This window comes from Amblyraja radiata, chromosome 11 (assembly GCF_010909765.2).
Source record: "Amblyraja radiata isolate CabotCenter1 chromosome 11, sAmbRad1.1.pri, whole genome shotgun sequence".
Taxonomy (NCBI): Eukaryota; Metazoa; Chordata; class Chondrichthyes; order Rajiformes; family Rajidae; genus Amblyraja; species Amblyraja radiata.
The window spans coordinates 32773815-32796654 of NC_045966.1; the positions used below are offsets into that span (position 1 = coordinate 32773815).

The 22840-nt window shown below is 41.8% G+C and overlaps 1 long non-coding RNA gene across 1 annotated transcript; it reads right to left on the bottom strand.

The window, feature by feature from the left end:
- Positions 1-105: 105 nt before the first annotated feature.
- On the bottom strand, positions 106-22738 carry LOC116978487. Its single transcript, XR_004413462.1, has 3 exons — positions 22546-22738; positions 8308-8349; positions 106-214 (listed from the first exon to the last, which is right to left on the bottom strand). It is a non-coding gene; the product is annotated as an uncharacterized LOC116978487 (long non-coding RNA).
- Positions 22739-22840: the final 102 nt, after the last annotated feature.

Below are 22840 nucleotides of genomic sequence, written 5' to 3' on the forward strand. Positions count from 1 at the left end.
CAAGAAACCAGTAATTTTAAGTAACATGCTCTCTGGTGGGTGCATTGACAATGTTACATTTACTGCCCACACTGGTTAGCCCAGAAAGTGACGATGGATTGTTAAGATATTTTTCAAAGCAAACTGGTTTGCTAGGCTGCTTGAGAGGGTGCAGAATCAGCCACTGGATATGGCCTGAACCATTTGTAGATCTGGCTGGGTCTTTGAATTTCACCTGAAAAAAAATAGTTGAGCTATTTAGGATTTTACCACATTTTGGCAGCTTTCAAGCTAATTCATTCTAAAATAAAGGTCATTCTTAAATAATCTTCTTCCAGCAATAATCGCAGTTCAGGAGAGTTTGTGCACTCTCTGCTTTAATTATTTTAGCTATGTTGGACTGCATTGAATAGATTGCATGACAAACACAACACCTGACTTTAAAATAATTGATTTGAGGAGAACGGGAGGTGGGATGGAGGAACAGGTGGTTAGTACTTGGGTCTAAAATCTGGAAAACAGTGAGGTCATAAGGCCCATTCAGCCCATTAAATCTACTACACCATTCAATCATGGCTGATCTATTGCTCCCTCCTAACCCCATTCTCCAGCCTTCTCCCCATAACCTCTGACACCTATAATAATCAAGAAGTACATGCTCATGTGTTTGTGCTGCACTCCATTTCAATTCCTTGGATTTTGGAGGTATGAGGTTCATCAGAAGTCCTCAGAAAAATTCAATATTTGGGGTTCTGTGATGTATTTTGGTGCATTGTGTTTATTGGATTTTAGAGAGGAATCACCAGAGATTCCATGTGACAAATAGAAGCAGAGCTAAACAAGGCCAACAAATAAACCGTAAACGTATCTTGTCTGGACTTTATTCTTCACATCTCCAACAGCAACTACGTTCATTCTCATTTGCCTGCCACTATTCCCTAACCGCTGACCTAATATTCTTATCTGCCAGCTAATTGGCATTTCCAAAGGTAATCCAATCATCATAGACATGAAAGTGAATTTAGAAGATTAAATCCCCCCAGACTTCATGTAACACAAAGAGTCAAGAGTGTTTTATTGTCATGTGCCATGAAACGGAACGATTACATTCTTACTTGCAGCTGCACAACAGATATGGAAACATATTAATCTGTAAACCTTATAGTAAACAACAAAAATTCAGTATACTGTGTATTTTAAAAATCTAACAGACAAATAAATAGACCACAGGAGTGCAAAGTCAAAAATAATGTCTCCAAGTCTATACAGTTTTTAGCCTATTGGGAAGTTGTAGTGTTTAATAGGCTGATGGTTATAGGGAAGAAGCTGTTTCTGAACTTGGATGTTACCGTTTTCAGGCTCTCCTATACCTTCTTCCTTATGGCAAGAGTGAAATGAGTGTGTGGCCAAGGTTCTAGGGGTCTCTGATGATGCTGGATGCTTTTTTGAGGCAACAACTCCTGTAGATTCCTTCAATGGTGGGGACGTAAGTACCCATGATGGACTGGGCAGTGTTCACCACTTTTTGCAATCTTCTTCATTCTTGGGCATTCAAGTTGCTGAACCAGGGTGTGAAACAACCAGTCAATATGCTCTTCACTGTGCAGCTGTAGAAGTTCAAGGGAGTATTTGTTGGCATACCCATTACCAGGGCGTAATCTGGCAATACATCCAAACAACTATACCTTGTATTTGGGGCTGCAAACCTAAAGATCATGTGTGAACTGCTAAATTCAAGATTCGAGTTTCTATTTTGAAAAATACACTACAAACATTCCCTTATGCTCAATATAACTTGAATGGGATATATAAACATGGCACAATACTCATAAACTGAATATCAGCCACAAACAGAATCAGGTTTAGTTTAGTTTAGAGATACTACGCCGAACAAGCCCTTTGGCCCATCAAGTTCGTACCGACCAGCTATCCCCCACACGTCACCACTATCCTACACTAGGGACAACTTTTACATTTATACCAAGCCAATTACCTACAAACCTGTATGTCTTTGGAGTGTGCGAGGAAACTTAAGTACTCTGAGAAAACCCACGCAGGTCATGGGGAGAACATAAAACTCCGTAGAGAAGCATCCGTAGCCGGGATCGAACCCGGGTCTCTGATGCTGTAAGGCAGAAACTCTACTGCTGCGCCACCGTGCCGCCCACAGTGTGTGAGACTAATACACCTTTGGTAGATTTATTAATTTAAACTTTTTTTTTTAAATCCCCAAATGGACTGCATAATGCTTTGTATCACCCAAATTTCGAACTATTTTCTATTTGTATAGAAATCTTGACTATTAGCTGTTATTCTAGCTTTACTACATTGTATTAAAATAGATTATAATATGTAGGTATGATGCTATTTACTTGATGTGATGCTGCTTTCATTTGTGTATGTTCTAAAATCAGGATTTTTTTGTATTGGAGATCTGTAATTTGGAATCGTTAGATTACAAATGATATCCATCAAGTTGGGCAAGTTGACATCGTTGTCTGAGGGCATAAACATTTTGAAACTTGAAATAAAAACATATAATTGGGAAGCAACTTCTCGCTATATTTTTTATTTAAACAAAATCTTAGCTGAGAACAGCAACCAATGGAGTAAAAAAATGGTTGGGGGTCATCATCATCTTTTGCACAGTTTAATGAATTATAATTTCAAAAGAAATGTGTTAGTGAATGTGGAAGCCAATTGGCCCATTTCCATAAGATCGTAAGAAATAAGAACAAATGTACACCAGTCCCTTGACCCCTGTGGCACCCATCCGTTACAGGTTACCAATCTGAAAATGACATTTTTCTACTGTTTGTTAGTCAGCCAATTCTCTAGCCAATACTCAATATATTATTCTCAGCACCATTGTGAAGTGATCTTTTGTGTGGCACTTTACAAACTTTAAAATTTAAAATATGTAAATATATTTCTTCAACTCATCTTCCATACACTCTGGCTGATACTTTCTGTAACAAACTCAAATAAATTTGTCCTTGGAGGACATGAACTCTTTGGAGTTTAGAAGAATGCGGAGTGACCTTATCCATATATACAAGAAGCTAAGAGGGCTTGACTGGGTAGATTCTGATGTTTTTACTAGTGGCAGAATCATGGACAAACAGACACAAGGAGAGGGGGGGTCATTTAAAACTAAGGCACAGTGAAATTTCTTCTTTAAGATGGGAATGTGTCTCTGGAAATTTCTGTCCCTAAAGAAAATAAAACTGGACCAATATGGTATTTAAGATGGATAAAATAATGGATGAAAGAACTGAGCGTTATGGAGAACTGGCACAGAATAGTTGATGCCAGCATAGATCAGCCATAATATATTGAATGGAGGGGCAGGTCTGAGGTCCTGTGTGGCCTACTCCATCTGAAAGAAGAAATTTCACTGTGCCTTAGTTTTAAATGACCCCCCCCCCCCCCCCCCCCCCTTATTTTGTAGCTGTCTCAGCTTGTCCATGAATCTCCTGTAACGGATGGGTGCCATAGGGGGTCAAGGGACTGGTGCACATTTGTTCCTATTTCTCCACCTATCTTCTTCTGTTCCTGTCTGACATGATTTCTTCTTCATGAAGCTATGCTGACCCCACTTGATCAGATTACAATTTGCCAATTGTTCTGCTATTACCTCCTTATGATAAGTTTTTTTGGCCTTCCATCACAGCAATGTGATGGATGTTTATGTAAATTATGTTGTGTCTTGGGTCTATTTGTTTGTAATGTATGGCTGCAGAAACGACATTTCGTTTGGACCTCAAGGGGTCCAAATGACAATAAATTGAATTGTATTGTATTGTATTGTATCATAATTCATGATAAAATATTTCCATAAGATATTTTCCGACCTCTCTTTTTAATTATATACTAGACCAAGTGGGACCTGTTCCCCAACGCAATATTCTACCATTCACCTGTTCCCCTCAACGTAACTCGTTTCCACCCCTCATCCATTCCCCCAACGCAACTCTTTCCCCCAATGCCCATAGCCCCCAACTGTGCAGGCGTGGCTCATTTCCCCTCATCCCCCTACACTCCATCCCCCTCCTCTTCACCCTCCCTCTTCTTTCCCCTCTCCTCCTCCACTCCCCACCTCACCTCTCCTTTCCCCTACACTCAATCACCCCCTCCATAACCTCACCCCTCCCTACCCCCCCCCCCCCCACTTGTTATCATTGTGAGGTGGAAGCTGCTGTATTTGTGAAAACTGATTTTTTTTAAATGTAAATGAGATCCCATTGTGATGTCATTGTGGGGTGGAGCACTGCTGACGGGCAGTTTATGTAAATGAATCCCATTGTGAAATCATACCCTGCTAACTGCCAGTGCAAGTAAAAGTGATATTTCTCAAACTGGATTTTGTAAAGTTTAAAATGTGAATAACTTGTAAAATATACCATCAATCTGAAACAAACTTTATACACCACACACCAGGACAATGGTGAGTAAGGTGGGCCAAAAATTATAGCTCTATCGTGTACCGTTTTGTCGTAGTTCCAGGAGCACAGGCCGCACAGACAGACAGTCATAGAAACAAACATGACTGTTTTAGTAATATATAGAAGATAATAATTAAAACTCCTAATTTGGTCCCTCTTCAAAATTATTGCAAATGCCTTCATTATCACTGTACCTACTTAAAACAAATGTGATTCTAATATGCAAGCTCTGGCTTAGCTAATACTAACTTAATTAAATATGTTATTTAATTCCTCTCCTGTATTTTATAACTATGGTAGGATATCCATAGTATATTTTACCATAAAACCTTGAGATTGGTACTTTTATTCAGAGATCACTTTTTCAATCTATCTCATTACACATTGTTAAATTCAAAACGGTTCTCTCCTTGGTTGCTGCCAAAACAAATTTGCTGTAGGAGACTATCATGAATGCACTATCATCCATTCTTGGGGCTACCAATTCCAATTTGATTTAAATCACTCATGATTAAAGGGCCGCTGTTTAAAAAAAAAAAAAAAAAACCACACCTCTATATTACCTCAAGTTTCTGTCAATCCGATTTAATCCACTAGCTCAGCCCAAGACGACTGCTATTCTTGTATTACACTTTGCTGTTACATTCACCGGCATTAAAATCAGCCGATCCTGCAGCATCAGCCGCCTAAGATCACCACTGATCATAAAATTAACTGGTATAGGCATATACATCCTCAGCTTACATGGGTAGGTGATTGACCTGATGTCCTGCATCAAATGACCCCTTCACTCCTCCAGTGAGTTTACATGTTATATGTTTGAAGGGCGAAAAGTGCACTTCCAACAGCATTCAATATGTTCAACACCTTCCAAAATAGTGTGGCCTATTTAGTCAAAGTATTTGTTACCTCTGCCACCTATATACCATTTATTCGTGGTTTGCAGTTACCCTTCAAGAATATTACAAGACATTTTACAAAATATCTGCCACAAAAGGATAAGCCTAAGTTCCCCTTTTGGTCACATCTTGCCTCAGTTTTGAAATATATCACCAACCTTTATTAAACAAAATTTCACAAGTCCAAAGAAACAAACGAGGGCACATTAAATAGAAGCATTTTAACGAATGTCTTAAAAGAAAGAGAATCAATGAGCAAGATCCAGGAATTTCACTCTTTGCTGTTTGAACAGTATCCGGACATTAAAGCTACGAGTGACAAGGATGAAGATTCCAGTAGCGGGGGAGGGAAAAGATTGTGTTACAAATATGAAAAGCAATAGTCCAAGTGGCCTTGCAGCCCAAGCGACCCAAATTTGATCCTGATCTCTGGGTTCTGCCCATGTGGAGTTTGCACATTCTCCTTGTGGATTTCTGCTGGATGTTGTGGTTCTTCACATTTTCAAAAGGTATACTGGAAGAATGATTGACTACTGTAAATTGGCCCTTTGATGGGTGTGGCAAAAGGATCAAATGGAAGTTGTTGGGATGCGAGAGGAAATAAGTTGTAGGTGCTCTGGACAGTTATGTGAACTTTTCTGGCATCAACACACGCATGCACGGTGTATTTCTGTGCCCATATTTCTTGCTAATTGAATCTGTAGCCCACATTTACAAGCATTGAATGATGTCACATTGAGTTTGGTTGTGATGACTTTCAAATTCAAATACTCTATCAACATTAATGATCATGGTGTGGCACCATCCAGTGGTTAGGCCAGTGATAAATCAAACCCTCGTTTGTAGAATGGATCGGGCACGTGACTGCGTTTGGTGGGAAGATGATGTCATGTGTAACGGGTGTGCCCAACTGCAACTGCAGGGACTCAGATAGTGCTCACTCTCAGCACGCGAATGTCTGGCTCTGTATCTGCCAATAAAGATCATTTTGTTCTCAAACGTGTGTCTCGCTATATTGGTGATCCCAACGATCCAAAACGGTTCTTTTGGATTCTCAAGATGCACGCAGCCGACAACCTACCTCAGCAACCAGAAACAGCCGAGATCCCAGCTCAACAGAATGCCGTTTCTCTCAAGCTACCTGTGTTCTGGACATCACAGCCACAGGTGTGGTTCCAGCAGGCTGAGGCCCAGTTCCATGTTCGACGCATTGCGGCCGACGCCACAAAGTATTATCATGTGGTCGGCCGCTGGATCAGAACAAGGCCTGTCGCCTCGTACATTTCCTTCGTCAGCCACCAGCTGCCGATGTACGAGGGCCTCAAGGAGCTCCTCCTGCATACCTTTGGCCTCAGCCACCGCGAACAGGTAGCGAGGCTCATGCACATGGGGGTCTTGATGATCGCAAGTGAGATGCTCACTTTGATGGATGGTCATCAGCCCTGTCTCCTTTTTGATCACACTTTCCTGGAGCAAATGCCTGAGGACTTCCGACTACTCCTTGCAGGTGAGAATTTCGACAATCCCCTGCAGCTGGCTGAACGACCTATGGCAGACCAAACAGCAGGGCGGTGCTGCTATCAATCGGGTGTTGGCGGTACTTCAATGGGTCCAGCGGCCAGTTCCTGCGTCCAGTGGGGGTTCGGCTGCGAAGCTGGGCCCGAGCAACGCCGGTAAGGAGTCGTGATGCTTCTATCACCAGCGCTGGGGTTTGGAGGCCCGTCGATGCCACCCACCCAGCACATTTCTGGGAAACGCCTCGGCCGGCAGCCGGTAGTGGCTGCTGCGGTCGGCCTGAAACATCGCCTCTACGCCTGGGAGCGCCATTCAGGGTGACTCTTCCTCGTCGACACGGGCAGCGTTTTTCCCCCGTCAGGACTCGACACTCGTTCTGGTAAGCGGGGACATGGAGTTTGCACAGTCCCTCTTATCTTCGGCTCCTGCCATTTTACTTGGAATTTTACCGTTGCTGATGTCTCCCAGTCGTTGCTGGCCGCCGATTTCCTCCTCCGGGCTCAATCCCTGCTGGTTGACATGAGAGGCCAGCGCCTCCTTCGTCTGCCTGTTTGTTTTTGTTACTCTGGTTCTGGGAGGGGGGGGGGGTGGGTTATGTGGCGCCATCGGGTGGTTAGGCCAGAGATAGATCGAACCCTCGTTAATAGAGCGTGATCGGGCACGTGACTGTGTTTGGCGGGACGATTAAGTCATAAGTCACAGGTTTGCCCAACTGCAACTGCAGGGACCCGGTTAATGCTCACTCTCAGCGCGCGAGTGTCTGACTGTATCTGCCAATAAAGATCACTTTGTTCTCAAACGTGTGTCTCGCTATAATGGTTTATATATAAAGAATAGAAGTGGGAAAGGAATTGCAGGCACAAAATAAAATTAAAGCACAGCGTTGTCATTGAAATATGACTGACTAAAATATCACATTTGGTGGAACTCTATATCAGTAAAAAATGGTTGCCACAGTTACTACTTCATAAGTACTTTGTGTGCTTTACTGTATCCTATAGTTGCAAAAGTTTTTGTTTAAATTATTTTCTGTCTTGAGTTGCATGGCATGCAGACCAGAATGCAGTTTGAGACTGGACAAGGGGATAGGTGAAGGAGTGATTGGAAAAGCAGATGTGGCGAGAATGGAGATTGGGGGATGGGCAGTTGTGGGCAAGAGAAGGTATAAAGGGCAGAAGAGGTGGAATTGGAGGACAGAAATGGGGAGTTCGAAGAGAAAGTCAGGGATTGACAAGAGGGAGCTATTTGCTGAGGGTGGAGACAAGATGGGCAGGGGGGGGGGGGGGAGATGTAAGAGGCTGATATGGCATGGTGACAAAAATGGGTAGGAATAGGAGTAATTAACTGACACACCTCACGGAATGAAACACTTGTTGGATCCATGATCCCTACCTTACAGTTGCTGATGTACATTCGAAGTGCAGATTAAATCTGAGACACACATTACGATAGCTACATGACTGACTCACCTCTAGGGAGCAGATTTGTTGTGGGCCCTTATCCAGCATCTACTAAACCAAAAGTGAGAATGTTGAGGTAGATTAGAATCAAGATTAACATTTAAATTTCCCATCCTCCCAAAATTTGAAAGCGCAATCAGATTGTTGATTATTTGTAAAACAGTAAATTGTTCACAAACCTTGACTTTTCCAACACCATTTGATAAATTTGACTCTTTGCAGTTAGTTTCAGTTGTTTTCCTGTAGCTTTCCCTGTGCATTTACTCAAATACCAAGATACACATGGAAACAATTAAATTAAGATATGTCCCATGTTTTGTGTACACAGGAAAACCAGCATGGAAATACACATGAAGGAAAGCATAATATTATTTGAGAGATACACTTATAATTTGAAAAGCATTTAAAAACATATTCTGTTTAAGAAGGAACTGCAGATGCTGGAAAATCGAAGGTAGACAAAAATGCTGGAGAAACTGGAGCGAAGGAAATAGGCAACATTTCGGGCCGAAACCCTTCTTCTGACTGAAGAAGTTTTTAATCTCTCTTTCTCTTTTGTCTTTATTGCAATATCCTTTATATAAAAGACCCTGGTAAATTTGTAGCCATTGGATGGAACTGTGAGCGTAAAAGAATAAGACTGAAAGCATTCCATGCCTTGTTAGTTGTAATGCCAACTGAACTAAAGACCACGAGTAAAATACACAAAAGGAAACTCCATCATTCAGCCATCCTGACTTGGTAATGAAGGAAATAACTCAAAGGGAGAAACATACTTATTCTAATTCTCACCATTCCAGCTGCCACATATGCACCAGGCAATTAACCTAGCACAATTGAAGAAGGTGCAACTACCATCAACACATCATCTTCAACTGCAAAGGACCCAACACTCTTGACCATTATTCTATCACCATCAGGATACCTACTGCTCTATCTCTCACACACACTTTGACCATCTGACCACCTGGCTGTGCTTCTTCTTCCTGCGAGGGGAGACACATATGCAGTACTAGCAAAGAGGATTACGAAGAGTTGGAAGCATCTAATTCTCAAGGCGGCAGCATCTATCATCAAAGATTCTCACCATCCAGGCCATGCCATCTTGTTGCTGCTACCATCAGGCAATAGGGACAGAATTCTGAAGTTTCACACCACCAGATTTGGGCACAGCTACTTTCATGCATCAGGTTCTTGAACTGGCCTGCACAACCCTAATCCCATCTCAGCATTGGAACACTACAGATCACCTCTTGCACTATTATGGATTTGGTTTCTAATTGTGTTTTTGCACCTATATCTTGTTATTTATGCACCGTTTTCTTGGAAATTATATGTAGAATTTATGTATACTTAATGTCTACATGTGTTATCTAAGTCTATGTGCCCATGATGCTGCAGCAAGCAAGATTGTCACTATACTTTCATTACCTTTCATTACTCGTACAAATGAAGATAAATACTTGACTTGACAAATAGTGAGTGAAAGATCTGTCTTGCCTGTTCCACCGCAAAAGCCAACAAACTGAATCTTCCAATTTTATATCAAGTCGCAGCTGAGTGTGATGAATACAGAAACATTTAAGACCTCAAGCATATTGGTGGGCACCATCTAAAACAATAGTTGGCGCAACACAGTGACAACCATCTAGTTCAGAATTTATTTATCCATCAATTCTAGTGTTAGATCAAGTATAGAGGGGACAAAAGCGAGAGATTGAAAAATAAAAAAGACATATAATTTTAATGAGTTCCTAACAATTACAACATCAGATTCTACACTTACAACAAAATTAGGGCCCATATGTCTCTTCAAAACGGAACTGCTTAATGTCCACTGCCAGTGACCGATTTTGACAGCTGTTAAAGAAATACTTGAACGAAACTGGAAATGTTCAATTTACTATTGTTAATTTATCCTACATCTACCATGCAAGCCCAAAAACTAACAAGTCAAATATTAAGGTAGACAACAAAATGTCACTTCCATAAAACGAATGCCGAAACAAAGCCAGGAACCTTTTGACACAATAGTTAACCAGTAACTATTTATTGGCTGAAACTCCTGTATCATGCATACATTTTATGATAAGGAACTTCATTATAGTTTTGCCAGAATGTTTTAGCCCAAATTTACTTAGAAAAGAAATAAAGTTAAGACCTTCAAAATAGATCAAGCATGAATTAGGTAGATAGCTTTTGTAATTTCGACCCCGTCACTTTGCCAAAAGCCCGTCTGTTGTATGCCTTATCAAAATGGTACAGAGCGATGGGGCATTCAGGACTTAAATTGAGAAAGATCATTCTCCAAGTCAATCTGCAGTCTCCCTTTCTGGAAGTCTGTAGTTTTCCATCAGCTATGTTGCAGCTACTTCATGGGAAATGCAGGACAGCTGGAACGATACTCATTGCATCAATTGCTTAGATTTATCATTGAACAATATTGTATATACCAAACAGAGTTGCTTTCCTGATTAACCACATAAGACCACAGAGGAAAGTGGTCCTCGACAGCTACCACCTAACAGGGCTGATCAGAGATCTGTGACAGTCAAGGGTCCAGTATCACTCTTAGCAACTGACAACAGTGCAACAAATGTTTAATGATGTTACTGCCTTGATCAACCCCATCTTTCTCCCATATCTACTCTTTGCTATTTCCTTCCGTCTATCATGAGATTTAACAGAGGTAGAAAAATGAACGTTGATGAAAGTGGGCCCAATATTGACCATAACATGACATCAGTAGTGTAGTGAGTTGGTGCTAAGAGATGGGAAGCCAATAGCAGCATAAGTGGAACTTGGATCTTCACTCTGGACAAATACAAAAATATAGAGACACAAAAGATTCCCATCAAACAAACCAAGGCAGTGGGAAGATTTTTGTACCAGAGCTACTAGACCTGGGTGCAAAACGATTGGATGGGGCTCAATAACTTATCATTTAATATTTGACGAATATTCAAGAGTTTGACATTGGCTTGATTGCAGGAGAAAATTAATCTGCAAAGAAAAGAGCAGACATTGGCAGACGTTCAGGGCCAATAGCATTCTGCCATTTTATGTTTTGATGACAATTCTCTTTTATTGTATCTGATCTCAAAGACTAGAATATAAATGTTAATGTTGAACTGAAGTGAGAACAATGTCTGTGGAAACAGGCAGGGTCCTGTTCTGCTGAACCAGCAAGAAGCATATTGAGTGCAATATTTAAAGCTATGAAGAATTGAAAACATTTTTGTTCAAGTGTAAAGGCAATATGAAAACCATTAATATGAAACATATGTATTTATGTAATATATCCCTTTTGTCCCATTTCCTGTTGAATACTCCTGTAATGTGCACCAGTTCTCGACTGTCAGCATGCAGCAAACATGTTGTGTGTTTTTTTTTCTATGCAGCTGTGTTCTGGGCACATTTGTTCAATCAATTAATTCAGATCTTCGGGCTAGGTTAGATTGGGAGTTAGGATGTTAAGAGATTTCTGGTGAATGCTAAGTTTATGACCACAGGTAAAACAACCTGTTAATGTCAGAAGCTGGGCAGCAGTAAATTAATCTGATAAACAAGGGCATCTCAATGGCTTCAGGCAATTGAGTATCAAGGTATATGAGTGACCATGGATCGCATTGCGGTAACAAGCTCTCATTAGTGCCTCAGTACAACTTAGGAAATTCAGAATTTCCGCCCCAAATGGTTTTTACATCCCACCGTTTATATCCTTCACAATTGGTAGATAAATGTGCCTACTTGTAAAATACATTGTCAGAAGACATTGTCACTGACAGAGAATTTGCAAATGGGATTGTCAAAGCAAATGACCCGGCAAAGAGACAGCAGTTTAAAGTTCAAGCTGGACCTCCACGGAGCAGTAGCCTCACAATTTCCATGCTTGAAATTGCAAATCATATAGTTGTCACCTATTGGAACAGGTTGCTTATGATCATAAAACTTGGTGAAAACTAGTCATTAGACGACAACTGACTTTGAAACATACCACACAACAAATATAAAATTGGATGATAATGTGCTTGCCAAATTTTAAATGGTCACATCCCACAACATTTTGAACTAATCTGCACTCAATGTGGAAGAAAATGCCTGACCTAAATGAACGTTTTATGCAATAGATACAAAACGTCATTTCCCCTGTAGGTCAAATAACTTCACTTAAAACATTACACAATAAAACAATCCCATTTCCAGATAAAATGAAAATAATGGACTCCAGTTTATCCTCCATGTGTTTGCAGATAAGATAACTAAATAATAGCCTTGAAGCAACAAAACAAAAGACAAATTTGCTTTGGTCTGTCATTGAATTGTGATCCTATAATGTATATATTCAGATTGTGTTGTTTTGGTCATAAGTTCCTTTCTCCACATTTGTAAAACTGGCAGGTAATTACATTATCCCAAATAAACACAAAGTGCTGGAGTATCTCAGCAGTTCAGGCAACATCTCTGGAGGACATGGATAGGTGACGTTTCAGGTCGGAACCCTTCTTCAGAAGATCCTCCAACACATTGTCGTTTTTTGTAAACCAGCATCTGCAGTTCCTTGTTTCTTAATTTATACTATCCCCTCTAGTGGTGATTCTGTTACAATGCAGTCAGTTTAACTTCTAAACTGTCTAGGGAACTGTGGGTGAAACAGAAAGCACTGGAGGCGAATAAGAAACAGTTGAAGTCACTTCGGTACTACTGCCTTTGAACAATAATCAAAGGAGAATCTGAATGTCGCCAGGGTTACTTGTGAGAAGACCATCTGTTTCAACTCCAGATTTATGCTTTTCACTGAACTTTCTATAGATAAAGAAATGAAAATTGAAAACACTTTCAATTCTGGTACTAACTCAAATATGTGCATGTTCATGTGAAGAAGAGAAAAGTCTGCAGTTCACCAAGAAAAAAAATAGTTCACGGTCGAGCATCGCAGAAAGTGGATGGCCCTGTGGAAAACAGGATCAGGAGCCTTTCAGTCCGTCTTGGCCAGATCAACTGTTCAATATGATCAGTGTGGATTAATATCACAAACAACTTTTGCACACAAAGAAAGGACACTGGAGGAAGAATTGGGGAATAAAACACAAAAAAATGCTTTCAGTAAAAATAAATTAAATGGTCACCCCATTGCAACTTCTCCGTGGATTGTCACCTTGTCGTGGTGGAGAAGCTTATGTGGACCTGAGATCCTGCGAGCGATGCCATCTGGAGCTATGCTCCTGGTAGGGCCACCCATGGCGGTAAGGTCGAGGGGGAGATCTCTGATAAAGAGCAATCCAACCAAGACCTCAACGGTGGAACAGGCGGAGGACGATGCCTGATCTTAGTGGAGTGTCACAACGGCTGGGAAGGTGGATGAAGGCTGCAGCAGAAAAGGGTCTCCGGTCGTCTAGGACTCCATGCCACTGGATCCTGACTCAGATCTGTCAAAGACCGTGAGGTGGCTGTCTGTGCACCAGTCTTCCCACGTTAAACAAAGTCACGCACAGGCATTCTCCATATAGGGAATAATACCCTGGAGACACCATGGTCAGACCTAAGAAGCAACTACATCACCAGCCTTACCAGTAGCAGGAATTTACTAGATATCTACCCTCTTCAGCAACCCAGGTAGCTCCTTTGGTGTTCAGCCTAGGAAACAGGAGTTTCGTGTGAACTCTATATTAAAATGGTGGAAAGAGCAATACTGGAAACTGCTGCCGTTTCGGCTACAATTTTCTTAATCTTTTCCAAGATGACGACTGAGCATTCCCCCTTTTGTTGCAAGACAAAAGCAAAAACAGAGAGCAGACTGATCCAGGCTGAGAGAGCATTTATCAGAGTTTCAACTAACCATGCAGCTGTTAATTACTGCCCTGTGGGTACGGCCACCATTCCCAGACAGATGGTTTCCTGCTTGCATTTCAGATTGCTCAGTTTTGTTGGTCACTGTCAGTGCTGCTTCTATAAACTATTTTACGACATAGGGGATTGTTCAAGAAAAACTGGGTTTATATCATCCAAATCCTTTAACCATCTTAAGGGGCTGTCCCACTGCGGCGACCTAATTGGCGAGTTTGGAAGAGTTTAGGAGAGTTTGAAAAAGTGTAATGTTGAAGACCTCCTTCGACCTCCTTCGACTATGTTGAAGACTAGCTTCGACTAGCGTTGGGAAAACTGGACACCGAATAGTGAAGAGTGAAGACGACCTCCTTCGACCTCCCTTCGACTATGTTGAAGATTATCTACGACTACCTTCGACTACCCTCGATTACCTACGAACATGTCGACCTACTACGACCTACTTCGACTAAACCTACGAGTAAAAAAAACCAAACGATTTTCTCCATGGCGACCTTTTTTTACTCGCGGGCAGTTTTCAGCATGTTGAAAAGTACGTCGCGACCTAGCTGAGGCCTCGAGTATGCGGGGACTACTCTCGAGCATGAAGGAGTTATAAAGACCTTCTACGACCTCATGTCGACCATGCTGCGAGTATGAGTCGAGGGAAAACTCTTCTAAACTCGCCAATTAGGTTGCCGCAGTGGGACCGCCCCTTTAGGATTTCATGATTGCGGGTCCCCTGTACTGAACTTACTGTTCTGAATTTTACATTTGCTAATCTGTTCAAAAACCATAAGACAGTGAATCCAATTCTCTCCCTCATCCCCCTTCACTTTTCCATCCACAGTAAATCATCTGAGACTGTTATACATGCACTTAATAAAAGGATGTGCTTGGAACACAGAGCAAAATGGCCGTCAGGCTGCAGCTATCCCCCGGCCTGGCTCTACCATAGCAGCTGAAGAGGGAAGCTGCTGAGCCTGGCCTCTGCTCACCCCAGATGACTGGAGAGTCAGAGAGTGGAGGAAGTCGCGACAACGGATGCAAGGACAAAGGGCTGGTGAGAGGATCCGGGGTCTTACCTTCAGTGCCCTCAAGGTCAGGACACAAAGGCTGAAGGTGGCCGGGCAAAGAGAGGGACAGTTCGCTGACCAAACTGGTTTGAGGCGACGACTAGAGACCCTACTGTCAGGTCAACAGGCCTTCATGGCCAGCTGCAGCTTAGACTTTCAAACTGGCACCAAAACCTGGTGACTCTTGTATACGGTCTCAGAGGGCTATTTCTATACACTTCGTACATAATCTGGGATTATCCTTACGTATAGTGATAATTTACTAAACTGTACACAAAAATAAATCACCATACTTCAGTGCATGTGATAATAAAAAACCATGAACCATAAAGACAGGCGACTACAGATGCTGTAAAATTGTGCAAAAAGAAAAGTTCTGGAGAAGTCAGCAGACCAGGCAGCATCTGTGGGGGGAATCGAAGAGATGATGTTTTGGTTTCTTTAGAATGAGGAGGTATAGTGTGGAAATCTGGAGAGGCGAGGGGAAGGGCTGGAGCAAGAATTAGCAAGGATTAGGTGGATATATGTGAGGAGGGATAATTGACAGATGGATAGAGATGGTAACTAAGGCTGGAGGTGCAGTGAGGGAATGTTGTGCAGATGTGGAATCTGATAAGAAGGAAGATGGGCAGTTAAATGTAGAAACTGAAGGAGGGATAGTGGGGACGGCAAAAAGAGGAATAAAAGGAAAATGTAGGAATGAGGGACGGAGGAGGGAGAGATGGGAGATGAGTTGAAAGAGGAGGGGAAAGGAACTCGGTAATGGGGCAGGAAATTGGAAGGAGAACACAGGAGAAAGGGGGGTGAGGCAAGTGGTGATCTGAAATTGGTGAATTCAATGTTCCTTGTGTGTAGGAAGGAACTACAGATACTGGTTTATACCAAAGATAGACACAAAATACTGGAGTAAGCAGGATTAGGTAATAAGCGGGAAGTGAACCCCCGGAGATTCTGACCCGACACGTCACCTATTCTTTTTCTCCCGAGGTGATGCCTGACCTGCTGAGTCAGCACGGGAGTCAGCATTGAATCTGGATCACTGGAGTTCTGAGGCTTTGCTATTGTGCCTTCTGTAGTTGAGACTAACTTTCACTAACTATTTATTGTGCAGTCTTCAATCTCTTATATCCTAGTAGCACCAGGTGTTCATTACCGTTCTGGTGCTAGTCACATCAAGCACCTCTGCACAGATGTAGTTTGATCCCATTTGTTATTAATATCACTTACCCAAATTCTCTCCTAGCTTCATTCAGTTTTTCTTGCCAGTATGCAACATGGGGGGTTCATCACAATAACCAGATCTTGTTTTATGTTTCATGCTTACTTTGTTTATTTGGCCCTTGTGATAGCCCGCAATGAGTGGCAATGAGGTGACATTGGGATACATCCAAATGTTGCAACCATAAACCATAGCGGCTTAGGCTCATTCAAACTTACAATAAACTATGCTTCAGGAATGATTAGCATTCCAACAATAATACCTGCAGTCTGTGGCGTTCACCTTTATGTATTCTCCACCCACAGCATGTACACAGCTCCAACCATCACCTTATGTCAACTAGTACAATTTGTATTTTTGTAGCATATTAACTAGCATTTTTAACAATCTCAGTGCTCTTGTGCACTGTATGGTGATTGTGCATACAATTTGTGTATAGTACGCTCCAACAGACAGAAAAAACCCACAATGAATAATAAATGTTAGCAATAATATTTGTGGAATAAATGTTGGTTGCAACACCAAGGATAACTTCCCTACTTTTCTTCTAAATTAGTCTTGGAATTGTTATTATATCCATCTGAACGAGCAGAAAGCCTTGGGTAAAATATGTCATCTAAAGGTAATAATTTGAAATAAAGCTCCCTTCAGATTGTTTTTTTAAATATGCCCATCTCTCTCCACTACCTGTCGTCTGGTGATTGCATCATTTCTTTGTGAACCACTCCCTAACCCTCCTTCCACTCTCACCATCCTAAAGCAAAAACCTTCAGAAAGCTGGAAATCTCATATGAAAGCATGCCAGGCTACATTCGGGAAGAGATAAATAAAGTTAATGTATAAGGTTGATGACCATTCATGAGAATTGTTAAAAATGAGAAATAAATGAGTTTAAAGTCGCAGAGAAGGGCAAATTTTTTTGGAGTGGGAGTTAGTTGGAGAGAACAAAAGGCGTGTGAACAGGTTGAGACCAAGAGAGATCATGACATAACTGGTTGCACTGGCTGAATAGGAGGGGTGAAAACTGGAGAGGTGCAATTACAAACAGGTGATAACATGCGACATCTGAAATATCAAATAAGAGGAAAAAAAATCCAACCACTGGAAATGTGGTATACAAGATTAGATGTTACTCTGAAACCGTTGAAGTCAATGCTGTTGTCCTGGAGGTGCCAAATGTTAGCTTGAGGTGCTGTTCCTCAAGCTTATGGGAAGCTTCGTTGTAACAGTGTAGCAACAGAATGAAACATTTGAGACAGGCATGCAGCCTGAACAGAGATGCTCTGCAGAACAGTCAGCCAATCTGTATTTTGTTTCCCCAATATGAAAGGAGTCACATCATGAACACCAAATACAAATGCTACAAGTCCCTAATGATGCACAAGCATGAGCTAAGAGGCCAGGAGTGCAACAATTCAGAGATGTGTTACTGAGATCCACTCATTCCTGTGTTGGGAAAATGAATCCCATGAGATGCATATCACTTTCACTCTCCATCCCACTCCCAACCCTTTTTGGATTTCTACTCTATATCTATGAAACTCATGAAAAGTTCCAGCAACAACTTTTCATCTAATGATTTGGCACATTGCAGCCTAAATATGACAAGGATGGGGGGGGGGGGGGGGGCGGGGGAAGGGGGGGCACCATCGACTCAAAGAGCAAAAAGGCCCAACAGAGGATGTACTTCCTGCAGCAGCTGTAGAAACACAACCTGTCACAGACAATGATGGTCCAATTCTATACTGCCATGGTAGAGTCTGTCCTCACCTTCTCCATCATAGTCTGGTTTGGCTCAGCCAACAAGCACGACATCCGGAGGCTGCAGTGAATCGTTCGATCAGCTGAGAAGGTTGTTGGCTGCAACCTTCCCCCCACCCCCCAACCCCCCACTGACAAACTGTACACTGCAAGGGCCAGGAAGCGAGTGGGTAAGATCATCTCTGACCCCTCTTACCCTGGCTACAAACTCCTTGTAGCACTTCCCTCTGGAAGGCAACTCCAGACTGTCAAAGCCACCACAGCCAGAGAGAGCAGGCTATTTTAGACTGGGTATTGAGTAATGAGGAAGGGTTAGTTAGCAGTCTTGTTGTACGTGCCCCCTTGGGCAAGAGTGACCATAATATTGTTGAGTTCTTCATTAGGATGGAGAGTGACATTGTTAATTCAGAAACAATGGTTCTGAACTTAAAGAAAGGTAACTTTGAGGGTATGAGATGTGAATTGGCCAAGATTGACTGGCAATTAATTCTAAAAGGGTTGACGGTGGATATGCAATGGAAGACATTTAAAGACTGCATGGATGAACTACAAAAATTGTTCATCCCAGTTTGGCAAAAGAATAAATCAGGGAAGGTAGTGCATCCGTGGATAACAAGGGAAATCAGGGATAGTATCAAAGCGAAGGATGATGCGTACAAATTAGCCAGAAAAAGCAGCATACCGGAGGACTGGGAGAAATTCAGAGACCAGCAGAGGAGGACAAAGGGCTTAATTAGGAAAGGAAAAATAGATTATGAAAGAAAACTGGCAGGGAACATAAAAACTGACTGCAAAAGTTTTTATAGATATGTGAAAAGAAAGAGATTAGTTAAAACAAATGTAGGTCCCTTGCAGTCAGAAACGGGTGAGTTGATCATGGGGAACAAGGATATGGCGGACCAATTGAATAACTACTTTGGTTCCGTCTTCACTAAGGAAGACATAAATAATCTGCCGGAAATAGCAGGGGACCGCGGGTCAAAGGAGTTGGAGGAATTGAGTGAAATCCAGGTTAGCCGGGAAGTGGTGTTGGGTAAATTAAATGGATTAAAGGCCGATAAATCCCCAGGGCCAGATAGGCTGCATCCCAGAGTACTTAAGGAAGTAGCTCCAGAAATAGTGGATGCATTAGTAATAATCTTTCAAAACTCTTTAGATTCTGGAGTAGTTCCTGAGGATTGGCGGGTAGCAAACGTAACCCCACTTTTTAAGAAGGGAGGGAGAGAGAAAACGGGGAATTACAGACCAATTAGTCTAACATCGGTAGTGGGGAAACTGCTAGAGTCAGTTATTAAAGATGGGATAGCAGCACATTTGGAAAGTGGTGAAATCATTGGACAAAGTCAGCATGGATTTACAAAAGGTAAATCATGTCTGACGAATCTTATAGAATTTTTCGAGGATGTAACTAGTAGCGTGGATAGGGGAGAACCAGTGGATGTGGTGTATCTGGACTTCCAGAAGGCTTTCGACAAGGTCCCACATAAGAGATTAGTTTACAAACTTAAAGCACACGGCATTGGGGGTTCAGTATTGATGTGGATAGAGAACTGGCTGGCAAACAGGAAGCAAAGAGTAGGAGTAAACGGGTCCTTTTCACAATGGCAGGCAGTGACTAGTGGGGTACCGCAAGGCTCAGTGCTGGGACCTCAGCTATTTACAATATATATTAATGATCTGGATGAGGGAATTGAAGGCAATATCTCCAAGTTTGCGGATGACACTAAGCTGGGGGGCAGTGTTAGCTGTGAGGAGGATGCTAGGAGACTGCAAGGTGACTTGGATAGGCTGGGTGAGTGGGCAAATGTTTGGCAGATGCAGTATAATGTGGATAAATGTGAGGTTATCCATTTTGGTGGCAAAAACGGGAAAGCAGACTATTATCTAAATGGTTGTCGACTAGGAAAAGGGGAGATGCAGCGAGACCTGGGTGTCATGGTACACCAGTCATTGAAAGTGGGCATGCAGGTGCAGCAGGCAGTGAAGAAAGCGAATGGTATGTTAGCTTTCATAGCAAAAGGATTTGAGTATAGGAGCAGGGAGGTTCTACTGCAGTTGTACAGGGTCTTGGTGAGACCACACCTGGAGTATTGCGTGCAGTTTTGGTCTCCAAATCTGAGGAAGGACATTATTGCCATAGAGGGAGTGCAGAGAAGGTTCACCAGACTGATTCCTGGGATGTCAGGACTGTCTTATGAAGAAAGACTGGATAGACTTGGTTTATACTCTCTAGAATTTAGGAGATTGAGAGGGGATCTTATAGAAACTTACAAAATTCTTAAGGGGTTGGACAGGCTAGATGCAGGAAGATTGCTCCCGATGTTGGGGAAGTCCAGGACAAGGGGTCACAGCTTAAGGATAAGGGGGAAATCCTTTAAAACCGAGATGAGAAAAGCTTTTTTCACACAGAGAGTGGTGAATCTCTGGAACTCTCTGCCACGGAGGGTAGTTGAGGCCAGTTCATTGGCTATATTTAAGAGGGAGTTAGATGTGGCCCTTGTGGCTAAGGGGATCAGAGGGTATGGAGAGAAGGCAGGTACGGGATACTGAGTTGGATGATCAGCCATGATCATATTGAATGGCGGTGCAGGCTCGAAGGGCCGAATGGCCTACTCCTGCACCTAATTTCTATGTTTCTATGTTTCTATATAAACAGCTTTTCCCCCCCACGAGTAGTAGCACTACTCAATAACCAAAAGTATGTAGCCTCATTCTGCTCTGGTATTTTATTTCATTCACATGTTTAAACATTAATGTTTTATTATTAATGTTTTGTGTCATTCCTAATTGTTACTGTATGTCATGTTTTTACATGCGAGCGGAGCACTAAGGCATACTTGGCCAATAAACGTATTCATTGAGATAATCAGCCATTCGTTCAGATTTCTTTCACTCAATCACCACCCTCTTCCCAGCCCCCACACACAGCCATCATCACCCTGCATAAATTGTGGTATTCACTAGCCTTCATTGCGTGTGTCATTCAATCCCTCTTTAAAAAAACCCAAGGCTCTCGGATCTGAAATGGTAACTGTTCCTCTTTCCACAGATGCTACTCGACCTGCTCAATGTAGCAATGTTACAAAATTTTGAGATTTTAAAAATCAAGTCTGTAATTTATCCCATCAGATAAAGCATAAAAATAAGTTTAATTTGACACCTAATTCACTTTCATATCTCAAGTATTTAAAAAGTTATGGCCATTTTCATACTTGGAAATGAGCATCTTGTTCCCTATTGATTTTCTATGGACATAACAAAAAAGTTGTGATCGTGAACAGTCAAAAGCCCATAACTTTCTTAAAAATTAAGAGAACTGAATGAAATTTTCAGTTATCATAGATTGAAGCATTCTGAAACAAATATAAAATAATCTTACTTGGATGACCTGAAATTAAAGCATATAATTAGTTAGTTACCTAATTGTAGCTAATTTCAGACTTCAATTACTAGATCTAAACATCTATCCATTTCTTAATAAATTATTAACATTTTTAAATAGCCTAAATGTCCAAATAATATTCACAAATAATTCACAATAAAACATGATTTTTAAATCTCATTTACATTAATTTATAGACCAAATGGAAGGAATTCAGTGTTCAATTGCTGTAAATAAATGCCCATTTAAATCAGCTTTCTAGTGGGTCCCTGTGGAACGCGCTGGTTTAGAACGTTCACATTGCGGTAGATTTGTGCCCCAAATGCCGAGAAAAATACTGCGCGATATAATGGGGCCAAATTGAGCTACTCGCAATATTAAACTTTGTATAAAGGGATCTTTAGAAGCCCTTTTTAATGTAAAAATATACAACCTAACTTCTGCTATCTGCTTTATGAGACTCTGCGGTTGCTGGCGGTCGCGGGTTTAGAGATTGATTTTTAAACTACTATAACTATTATACGAGGCCTTTAAACCTAATAATAGCTTTTGCGACGGGGTCTTCCAGCGATTTTTCGTTAATAATTAACTAGGCTGAACATCTTCGATTTGAACAGCCTAGAGAAAATCGCGTTTTAAACCCGCCCCCTCTAAACGGCGCCAAAATCGCGCACACTTGCAGCGACAGATTTTCAAAGACGCTTCAGGTAGGCTTTGCACCATACCTACTCAATGCTTCCAGCATTTTCAGTTTTGGTACGGCACGTGCAGCTTTTAGAAAATCTCACTCTATTCTGTTTCCTCTCCCCTTTTCTTTGTAATATTTAACTTTAAAAAAATGTTTAGAAACTAAATTTCCACAGTTAACATTGCACACACTCTCTCTCCCTCTCTCCACAGATGCTGCTTAACTTGCTGTCGGAAGGATAACTTCAGGTTAAGTTATCACCCCGCCTCAACCCCGCAAAACGTCTCCTACTCACATCTGCCACAAACATAAATTGTGGTATTCACTAGCCTTCATTATGTGTGTCATTCAATCCCTCTTTAAAAAAACCCAAGGCTCTCGGATGTAGGAATAACAACAGGTCCACCGTGTCTCCGCGGTGAGGTAAACGCTCTTCTATCGAAGCCGTTCCAATTCCTACCGCCCCGGTACTAACAACCAAAGATCCTATCGCTATAGGATCTTTGCTAACTGCTTGTCTTCCCGGTCCGCTTTTACCACAGCCCCGCCCCGCCCCACCTTCCCTGTGCCTCCCCAATGGACCCGCCCCC